This window comes from Callithrix jacchus, chromosome 11, assembly GCF_049354715.1.
Source record: "Callithrix jacchus isolate 240 chromosome 11, calJac240_pri, whole genome shotgun sequence".
NCBI lineage: Eukaryota > Metazoa > Chordata > Mammalia > Primates > Cebidae > Callithrix > Callithrix jacchus.
The window spans coordinates 58,364,311-58,376,334 of record NC_133512.1 but is presented as its reverse complement, the minus strand read 5'-3'; positions in this window follow the sequence as shown (position 1 = coordinate 58,376,334).

Here is a 12,024-nt window from a genome sequence, read left to right as displayed (position 1 = left end):
GCTCAAATGGTTTCAGAACAAAGTAGGAATAGGCCAGACAGACAACCTGATATTTCGCGGACATTTTCCTTTTTCTTCTTATGACAAAGCACAGGGGGATAGGCTCTGTGAAAGGAGAATTTATTTTCTAAACTCTTTAAACACAAAGCTTGTCCATTTTCTGGGGCAGGATATTTTTCCCAGACAAACATTAACAGTCACATCTTACAAGTATGTTAACATCCAGACATTTATACCTATACATATATGTTCTATATATGTGTGTATGCATATTATGTGTATCTGTATGTATACTTGTATCTGTCTATTACTCTATACAATCTTAGACTTGCCGGTGCAGTGGCTTACGCCTGTAATCCCAGCAGTTTGGGAGGTTGAGGTCAGGAGTTTGAGACAAACCTGGCCAACATGGTGAAACCCCGTCTCTATTAAAGATACAAGCCAGGCGTGGTGGCCCATGCCTGTAATCCCAGCTACTCGGGAAGCTGAGGCAGAAGAATCGCTTGAACCCAGGAGGCAGAAGTTGCAGTGAGCAGGGATCATGCCACTGCACTCCAGTCTGGGTGACAGGGCGAGACTTCATCTCGAAAAAAAAATTAATTAAAGTCTAAAGTCCTGGCCGGGCGCGGTGGCTCAAGCCTGTAATCCCAGCACTTTGGGAGGCCGAGGCGGGTGGATCACGAGGTCAACAGATCGAGACCATCTTGGTCAACATGGTGAAACCCCGTCTCTACTAAAATTACAAAAAATTAGCTGGGCACGGTGGTGCGTGCCTGTAATCCCAGCTGCTCGGGAGGCTGAGGCAGGAGAATTGCCTGAACCCAGGAGGCGGAGATTGCGGTGAGCCGAGATCGCGCCATTGCACTTCAGCCTGGGTAGCAAGAGTGAAACTCCGTCTCAAAAAAAAAAAAAAAGTCTAAAGTCCTTTATAGCTGGGACTGCAGGTGCCCACCACATTGCTCAACTAATTTTTGTATCTTTAAGAGACACGGGGTTTCACCATGTTGGCCAGGCTGGTCTCAAACTCCTGACTTTAGGTGATCCACTGGCCTCAGCCTCCCAAAGCGCTGGGATTACAGGCATAAGCCACCATGCCCAGCCTAAACTTTAATTTTCAATTATTTTCATAGTTTGCGCAGAATTAGTTGTGAAATTCAGTTTTATTAAAGGTGGGACCATTTCTTCACTAATTCTCAAAATGTATCCTGAGACCTGGCCATTGTGGGAAGAAATGCTTGTGTATTTTCTGCCATTGCCACCTCCTGAAACACAGTGTGTATGGTGTGTGTATGTGTGTGTGTGTGCACTAGACTGCAATAGAGGGTGCTGTTATTTGGATCTCACTGGGAGTAACTGTGTGTTTTGTATTGGGAAAACGGAAGATGCTGCTGTGGTGGCCCCTCCCAGATCCCATTTTCTGAGCTAGTGACTCCACCGCAGCTGCTTTGGGTGTTAGCTCCTGAAGACCCACAAATGCCTTTACTTCTGAGGAAATTGCCCTGGGTTAATAGGACAGCCACATCATTCAGGAAGTTAGTGAGAGAAGGCCACAACCAGTGACTGGTGGATAAGGGCACAGAAGTCCGGCACCTTGGCCTCAAGAGGAAGCAATTCTGTGGTGTGGTCCATGTTTCAGAGCCCTCCACCATGAACCAGGCCAAGTTGGAATTTCTATGAGACCACATCCTTCCCCTTCCCTCTCTGGCTTCACTCTCTCCTTAGTGGGATTTTCCTGTGGAGCACTTTCTCAATAAATCACACACACCCAATTCCTGTCTCAGACTCTGCTCTAAGCAACTTCCAGTTTTGAATATCCAATATCCTAATTGGTAAAGCGTGGGATAATACTTTTTGCTTAGTCTATTTTTCAAAGTTTTGGTCCAAATGTCAAATAATATGCAACGATTTTGTTAACAGCCAAAGATGTAAAAATATTTCCTAGGCAACATGGTAAATACTATTTATGTTAATATTTAACGTTAGCCTTGATGAAAATATAGCGGACTTCCCACAACTTGGGTTTTCATACTTTAGGCTAATGTCTACTGTGCCCATTTAATCATTCCCCAGGAAGAGCTGGTTTGCAAAAGTTGCTGCCCTGTCTGCTTTACTCCCTGCACCTGGGCTCTGCAAGGTAAATGAGTGAAGGAGACGTGAGTCCAGTGAAGGACCGTGTCAGGCTAGAGAGCACACAGCCCCAGACAAAGGCTAAATAGGCAGGAACCAAGACTTGGTCCTGCCTGATATTTACAGGGTTTTAAGTGAAGCTAGGCACCAGATTTTTAAATGAAATCTCCAGATTCTCAAATACTAACAATGTGTTTTTTTTTTTTTTGAGAACTCCACCCAGGCTGAAGTTCATTACAGCCTCAAACTCCTGAGCTCAATCAACTCTCCCACCTCAGCATCCTGAGTAGGTAGAACTACAGGTGTGTACAACCACACCCAGCTCATTTTTATTTATTTTATTTTTTTGTGGAGACAGGGTCTTGATATGTTTGCCCAGACTGTCTTAAATGCCTGGGCTCACGGAATCCTCCTGGCCTGGCCTCCCGAAGTAGTGGGATCACAGGCATGAGCCACTGTGCCTAGCTCCTAATAATGGATTTTTAAACAATTTTAACACCCTACTATTCAAGCAGCATATGACTGGGGCCTAACTGAGCTAGCAGTGTGTTACGTCTGTCCAAATTTTGGCCTCTGAAAGAACAGATCAGATGATCCCCACTGAGGCCTGGACATTCAGCACAACACTCAGAATAAGGCAGATGAAAGGCTCTGGATAAACAGGACCATCATTAGAAATGTGTGTTTCCAAGGAGTTAAATAAAGGACTGCTGGTTTCAGTAAATAGCGCCCTACTTTGTAAAAATCACCTAGCATATGATTCTTTTCCCTAAACAGTATTACAACATATGCAGATTTTTATTCAGTTGCCAGCTTGTTATTGCACAACTTTTCAAGGACACTGAGTCTATTTCCTCATGTATTAAACGGAAACAATTATGCCTGACCTGAGAATAAGTGAAAGCATGTAAAAGTGCTTTATAAATTGTGGTGATGAATCCAGATGGAAGAAATCTAAATTCTGCCATGGAATCTAATTCCCATACTCAGAAATTTTAAAACAAGGAATGGAGGTTTTCATCTTTCTTCTAACATAGTGTTTCTTTAACTTTAATTGAGATTTTTGCTTTAAAAACAGCATTATTTTCTATTACTATTAATTAGCTTTTTCTTTAAGTCAAATACATTCTTTTCCTCACTACCAGCCATTTTTTTCAACTACAGTTTTTTTTTTCTTTGAGGCAGTATCTCACTTGCCCAGGCTGGAGTACAGTGGCACAATCTTGGCTCACTGCAACCTCTGCTTCCTGGGTTCAAGTAATTCTCCTGCCTTAGCCACCCAAGTAGCTGAGATTACAGATGCATGCCACATGTCTGGCTAATTTTGTAATTTTTAGTAGAGACAGGGTTTCACCATGCTGGCCAGGCTGGTCTTGAACTCCTGACCTCAGGTGATACTAATGACAATTTTTTTGAGGCCTCCTCGGCCTCCCAAAGTGCTGGGATTACAGGCATGAACCACTGCACCTAGCCTCAACTACCAATTGTTTTGTTTTGTTTTTGGTTGAGACAGTCTTCCTCTGTTACCCAGCCTGGAGCACAGTGGCACAATCGCAGTTCACTGCAACCTTCGCCTCCTGGGTTCAAGCAATTGTCCTGCCTCAGCCTCCCAAGTAGCTGGGATTACAGCATGTGCCACTACACCTGGCTTTTTGTATTTTTAGTAGAGATGAGGTTTCACCATGTTGGCCAGGCTGGTCTTGAACTTTAGATCTCAGGTGATCTGCCCACCTCAGCCTCCCAAAGTGCTGGGATTACAGGTGTGAGTCACCACACCTGGCCTTCAACTACCAATTTTATCTTTGTCCTAAGCAATAATATCTGTAAATACACAGGTTTCATGTCCTATATTTAACTTTCATACACTTACAGACACATAGACATATATACACACATATATATGTATATATGTGTGTAAATACATACATATGTGTGTATATGTATGTCTGTGTATGCATAGAATATGCATGTGTACCACCTAAAATCACCTTGCTTATCACCAATTTTATGAGTTTCCCCTTTTGGTATATTCTGCCTCACTAGAAAGAGTAAAACTTCATAGAAAAAATGGTTTCTGCCTCAGTTTATCAATTTACTTTTTGAACATTTGTCAGCTACTGTCTATCCCATGTAAACCTAGAACAGACAGGAGTAAATTAAAGTCATCAAGTTCCCCAACATTTTAAACCCCTCTAAAGAGCTTTGAAAGTTAATGCAGCTAATGAACTTCAGTAGGAAATGCTCCAAATCTTCCTGCTCCAGATTTCTGTGGGCGTAGTAATACTAGTGAGTCACAGAGGGTAAGCCTTAGAGAGCCATATTTGCAAAGTGCCTAAGATCTCTCAGCCTTTTCCCTAGGGGACTATGGGTAATGTCACAAGTGAGTTTTAACCCAGCAGAGTCTGGTGGTGCCTTCTCAACTGCTTTTATGCAGGAAGCTGTCTGCCACTATGTTCCTAACCAAGCCCCCCAACATTGTAATTTCTAAGATTGACTTTAGTCATGTTCTAAGATAATGGCATTCAAACCAGTCTCCAGTCGGATATGAGATGATGTTAATAATTGCAATCTGCATTTAGGTGGCGCCTCTTCTGGCAAGCACTGAGAGTTTTACAAACGTTATCTCATTTTCATCTTCATGACACCCTCGTGAAGCAAACTTTTTTTTTTAATTGCAATTCTACAGAAAGAGCAGCTGGGGCGTAAAGAGTTTAAATGGATTGCCCGATCTGAAATCAGAGATATCAAACCTGGTTTGATGTTGTCTAAAGAAAGTATTTGTAATGTGTTTGTATGGGGGTTTAATGCTAAATGCTGAAAATGTCTCTGAAAATATTTACATTTAGGTCTGTAAACTCATAGACTCTTTAAACCTTGTATTCAATGTGGTGTTAATGGCATGCACCTTCTCTAATTAGCAAACGAACATTGAGGTTTAATTACAGAGTCTAACATACTAAATGCCATATGCCAGATAACATAATAAATCTTTATGTAGCACTTGCATGCTCCAGGCACTGTTCAAAGTGCTCTCTAAATATTAACATATTTAATCCTCATAATGACTCTGTGAAGGATATACCATTTATACTCCTCATAGTACAGGTAAGAAAACTTAAAGCACAGAGAAGTTAGTAACTTGCCTAAAATCCCGCAGCTGGTAAGTGGCAGAGCCCGGATTTGAATCCCCACAGTCTGATTCTTTTGATGAGAGCATTCTGCAGTCATTAGGCTTACAATACTTATTTGTTTAAAACGTACTGTTTCACATTTTCTCATGCCAGTCAAAGGTTTTTTCCCTCTGTCAGTGGTTAGCCACTTAACCCTATTTCAAGAGAATCCTCCTATAAAGGCCAATGATCCTGCCCCCTCTGATTGTGTTTGTAATCTCGGTGATGGCTAGCTGGTATTCTGGCAGAGTGGAAAAGGTGTCAGAAAAGGGTATCAGAAGCTCAGCCGCTCAGCCCATCTCATTCAGAGTCCAAGAAGGCACCTCTTAAAAGTATAGAAGAATGGAAATCCTTTCTTCATTTGTTCTTTGGTTAAAAAAAAAAAGGAGTAAAATTATCCCACTAGTTTGTCCCAGAATTGGGGTGCGTTGTTATAGTCAGCAAAGATATTTTTCACAAGTGATTTATGCAATATACATTAGGTTTGCTTTCAAAGTGCTATACACATTTATTATCTCATTTGATCCTTACACAACACCTCAGTGAGGTAATCAGGGAAGCTATTTTTATAATAGCCATTTTACAGATGAGAAAACTGAGGCTCTGCATCATTGAATAAACTTGTCCAAAGTCACAGCTAATGAGCTGCAGGAGCAGAGTATACCCAGTGTCACATGTGTTAATGAGCTCTGTAAATTATCTCACCTTATATTAAGCTTAATAGCTTCTGGTGATATCATTGCTAAAATCAGACATTTCAACAGGTAAGTCAGAGGGATTCGTCTTCAGGGTTGCAGACATTCAGGACACTTGAGAACATTTAATGGTTTCCAGCTTCAGCTCCCTTCTTCATTGAGAGAACATAAAACAGACTTTTCAGGGTCATGGAAAGGAGAAGGGCTTCCAGATGGCCACTTCTACCAAACCTGGGTCATGTACTTGCTTGTTTGCCCAGACACTGCCCACTGCCTGAGCGAAGGGAAGCCATAGTCCTGAGAAGAGCTATCTTTCTTGTTCCAGAAATGTGTCCCTCCTCCACTGCAGACACTGTGCTGAAGAATTCATTCCACTAAAGAAGGAATGAAAAGGCAATTCACTGGGATGAGTAATGTATGGGCTAGGAGTTGAACCCAGGAGGTCAAATCTGCTTTTACTTTTCCTATTACATGTTTTCTATAGCAAATTCATTATTTTTCTCTTCCAGTCACTGGAACAATTGCAGTGAATTATGATTTGTGATTTAAGGTATTTTGATACTTAGTCTGCCTATTTTCTACACATGTGATTCAATGTTTTCTAATGGATAATGGGTCAGTATTCCAAGCATTGACTTTACCCTTCCTCTGCATAAGATCTTTACCTCCAATTGACAGGGATCCAGTTGTCTGATATAAGTCTCTTTGGTTTTTCCTCCCTGCTGCCTCAAGATCTCCTGGACTGTCTCCCCCAGACCCTCTTTCATGGGAGAGGTGGCCTCCTCTCTTCTCCTCAGCATTCTCTCTGTCATCTAGAATTTCTCATTTGGTGATTTACCAATTCACATTATTAGAACTTTTGTGTCTGATATAATTTTCCCTATCAAGTATCCTTTAAAACAACTAACCAATTTCATTTATAAATTAAAATGCAGGCCAGGTGTGGTGGCTCATGCCTATAATCCCAGAATTTTGGGAGGCCAAGGTGGGCAGATTACTTAAGGTCAGGTGATCAGCCTGGCCAACACAGTAAACTTCCATCTCTACAAAAAATACAAAAATTAGCCAGGCATAGTGGCACATGCCTGTAGTCCCAGATATTTGGGAGGCTGAGGCATGAGAATCACTTGAACCCAGGAAGCAGGGTTGTACTGAGCCAAGATCACGCCACTGCACTCCAGCCTGGGTGACAGAGTGAGACTCTGTCTAAATTGATAGATATAGGTAGGTAGATATGTCCTAAATAAAAATTTGAACAACAAGGTACCAGAAAAAATATCGAGATTAATATACCAGGACCAAGTATATGAGGATGACTCTAAGAATGTAAGTATACCCCAGCATCAGAAAACCTATTAATGTAATTCACCATATTTATGGATTGAAGGAGACAAAACTCATAGATGTTGAAATTTGATAAAAGGTAACATCCTTTTTGATAACAGCTCTCAAAGATGGGACTAGATGGACACTCTTTCTTTAAAATGATAAAATAAATGTCTCATCTCAAATGTCAGCTTTATTTTTTTCTCAGGTTTATTCTTAATGGGAAAACAGTAGAAGTGTTCTCATTCAAGCAAGAACAGGACAGTTGGCTAGGTGCAGTAGCTCATGCCTGTAATCGAATCCCAACACTCCGGGAGATCGAGGCAGGAGGGTGACAGAGCCCAGGAGTTTGAGACCAGCCTGGGCAATATAGTGAGACCCCCACATATACCCAAAAAACACACACAGAATTAGCCAGAAATAATAGCACAGGCCTGTAGTCCTAGCTACTTAAGAGGCTGAGGTGGGAGAATTGCTTGAGCCTCAGAGGTCAGGCTGCAGTGAGCCATGATAGTTCCACTGCATTTCGGCCTGGGTGAAAGTGCAAGACCCTATCTCAAAACAACAACAACAACAAAAGAATAAGACAGTTCCAGTATTATTTGATATTATTCTGAAAGTACAAGCTGCTATAATTTGACAAGAGAAAGAAATAAAATACAAAACAGCAAAGGGAAAGAGGCAAAATTATAATTATCAGAAAATCTTAATCAATTGTAAAACTATAATAAACAATAGAATAATTTGGTCTAGACGCGTTATTCACTGTGTTGAGATACAGACATTCTCACCTTCTGCTGGTAAAAGTCTAATTTGATACCACTTGTATGGAGGATAATTTGATACCACCTATCAAATGTAAAATGTACATAACTTTTGGCTTAACAATTTCATTTCTAGGAATATATGCATGTACACACACATGTACAAAATGATAAAGTTACAATGACATTTGTTGCAGCTTTATTTTAAATAAATGATTAGAAGCAAATGCCAATGAATAGGAGACTGGTTAGATAAATTCAACTATATCATGTCATAGAATATTACGCAGTCATTTTTAAAAAGGCAGCTTTTGGGGTGTTTAGTATTGGTTTTAACTATTTCCACAATACATTGGTAAGTGATGAGAGGAAGGTATAAAACCACATGTAAAGTAACTTTCCATCTCTATGTAAAAAGAAAGAAATTTAAAAATATAGTACACATGGTTGTGCTTATATGTAAATACCTAAGAAACTACCAAAAGTGATTTCCTCTGAGAGTGAAATTGGGTGACTGAAAGAGTGAGAAAGATTTATTATTTTGCTATTGTTTTTGGTATAAATTATTAGTAAAACAATTTTTAAAGTATTGGTAAAACAAAAAATACTAAGAACCAAGATAAATAAGCAAAAGACCAAGAAATCCACTTTCTCCTAAAGAAATGGAAAAGATATCCACATGGAACCTGCTTCAATATCTACTGCTGTATAATAAACCACCCCAAAACTGAATAGCTGAAAATAACAAACATGTATTATGTCTTAAAATTCTGTGAGTTGACTGGGCTCAGCTGGACAGTTCTGCTCCACAGGGCACAGCTGAGATCACTCAGGAACTGCACTCAGTGGGGAGCTCGGCTGGCACTGGTACTCACAAGATGGTGCCTCAACCTCCAGAACCTCTCCATGCCTTCTCACGGTTCAGTAGTCTACTGGAGCTGCTCAACAGCATGGCATGGCTTCCAAGAGCACAAACATGGTAGCTGCCTGCTGTTTGAAGTCTTAGGCCTGGAGCCAGCATGATATCACTCTCTCCTCATTCTTCTAGTACTCAAAGGCCAACCCAGATGCAAGGGGTGGGGAAATAAACGCCGTCTCTTGTTGAGAGGAATGCCAAGGAACTTGCACCCATCTTTAATACACCACAGATCTCCATATTTGCTCAGCTCAAATCACTACAGTTATCACAATATTATTTGGAATTATTTCATAAAGTGTTAATAAATCTGTCAGAATCTCATCTTATGCAGCTTATAATAGTTACTGTTCTCCAAAAGAACAAAACTGTTCAATTTCTGGCCCTAGGTTAATAGAAAAATAATTTATAGTCTCTTAAAATTCAAGACCTGCTTTAAAAACCATTTAAAATTCAGTTAGAATTTATATAGATCTCTTTTATAGATACAAAGATCAGGTGGAATATCTATGAAATCTAGAGAGTGAGTGAAGTGAATTTTAATCAACGGGGTTTTTTTCTAGAAAAAAAAAGCTAATATGTTTCTGCAAAGAAGATTTGTATTTCTGGAAGGCAAAAACAACCATAAATAAGAGGTGTCAACCAGCGTTATTACTAATACTAGAGAAGAGCCTGCTCTGAATGCCCCACCCAGAAACTCCTTGCTGGCCACCGGGAGTCACACTGAGTTTACAAGAAAAGCTGATGAAAAGGATGTAGGGCTTGAGATCCACCAGCGTTAAAATGCCCTGTTGGCTGTAATTCAGCCTTCTCAGCAGTCCTCAGATATGTCTTATTTCTTCTTGCCTCTGAGTTTTTGCAGATACCGTTTCTGTGTATCATGATGTCCCATTCTCTCTCCTCCCCACATTTTAGTTTTTCATTTTGACTTACCTAATTCCTTCATCCTTCACGTGACAGGATCATATTTCTCATCCACAGTGAAACTTTCTTTGATCCCATCCCTTCCCAAAATTAATTCAGATGCTCTTGGGACAATTCCCACTTCTGTTGCATAATAATTTTGCAGAAACTGCCTGACCTCTTTTCTGGGGCCTTCACCTGTTGCTCAGAGGTGGCCCTCAACAGCTATGTCAGTCCTCTAACGCGAACACCCCTAGCTCAGTCCAGTTAGCCCAAAGGCAGACACTAAATGCAGGGTGGACCAATGACATTCCCTTTTTAACTGAAATAATTACAGTTGTTGATAACTAAGTCACACTAATGAAACACAATAGAAGGCAGATTCATAAACTGTTGTCAAAGAGGTAGCACTAATTTGGTTCCTGCACTTGTTGATCTGTTTCTTGGATCCTGTTAGACTTCTCCATGTCTTTCCTATGCATTCATTTCTTTCATGAAGTTATCCAGAGTTGTCTATAACCCCCAGCCAAAAGTCTTAACACAATTTATACCAACTGACATGAACTCATACATGCATGCATGATTGAATGGTTTAAGTATTTGCTCTGTGTCCTTTCTTGGAGCTAGAATAAAAGTTCTGTGAGGACAGGGAAGGTGTCTGCCTCATTTGGTGTTGCATCTTGAGCACCTAGCAGAGTGCCTGGCACACAGTCAGCACTTAACAAATATTTGTTCAATGAACAAATCAATGGAATACGAGACTGACGCAACTCTTTGGGAAGTGCCTGGGAAAGAATGACGTCGATTCGACTGGATGGGAGGTTTATGGGACTCCTTGGATTTGGATTCCATGTTGGTAAAAAATACTTTGAATTGAAACTTTTGATTGAATTGCTAGGGTAGTCTCTTAGCTCAACACTTGGAAAATATTTTATATTATTTTGTAGGAGAAGAAGTAAGGTACAAAGACCTTGACTACCTTTGAATGCCAAGATTGGCTGAAGGCACTTTCTCACTTTGGACAGGAAAATATCTCAAATGGGGTCAGGGCAGGAGGGGAAGATGCTCTGGGAAGCAGAGGACACTGCAGGACTGTGTGGCACATCATAGACAGATTCCTGAGAGGGCAGCCGTGCAGCAGGAAAAACCCGATGTAGCCTCTGGTGGTTGCTGCGTAAGGACAGAGCAGCATAACAGTCATTTTTACTGGGAGAGCTGCTGGTGGGTGGATGGGAGTGAGGGGATAAGGGGAAACCCCATTTCCTGTCTTCACCAATCCCCACTTATGAGGCAAACTGGAAACAGGGCTGGCAGAGATCACAGTTCAGTATCCAAAGTGATTCTTGAGCCACAGAGCTCTGGGGTTGCCTCCTGCTCTCCAAGCCATTAGCACTACATGGCTGGCATTCCAAGGGTTATATTCTCAGCTGCATGCTGAGGTATTTTAGTAAAAAGCAGGGCTCCTGCAGGACACAGGTTTTTAATTCATCACAGACGTGTGTCTCTTTGTAATTTTATATTTTTTGTAGCACATGAGCCCACCAGATAACTTGGTCTGAGGTAGGAAAATTGACTTCGGGAAAAGGGAACTTCACATTTTTCTGTTTTAGCTACCTACTTTCTAATTGCTCTGCAAGATTAAGCAACTTTACATTAGAATATGTCTTGACAACACCCAAATTGTGGATGAAAAACCATTTCTAAACTATGGAATGATATCCAACTAAGAGTCAAGGACAGGCTGGGGCGGGCACAGTGGCTCACTGTAATCCCAGCACTTTGGGAGGCCTAGATTGGATCATCTCTTGAGGTCAGGAGTTCAAGACTGGCCTGCGCAACATAGCAAGATCCTATCTCTACAAGCAGGAGTTGCAATTCTCATCTCTGATAAAATTGACTTTAAAGCAACAAAGATCAAAAGAGACAAAGAAGGCCATTACATAATGGTAAAAGGATCCATACAACAAGAAGAGCTAACGATCCTGAACATATATGGACCCAATGCAGGAGCACCCAGATACATAAGGCAAGTTCTTAATGACTTACAAAGAGACTTAGACTCCCACACAATAATAGTGGGAGACTTTAACACTCCACTGTCAATATTAGACAGATCAACCAGA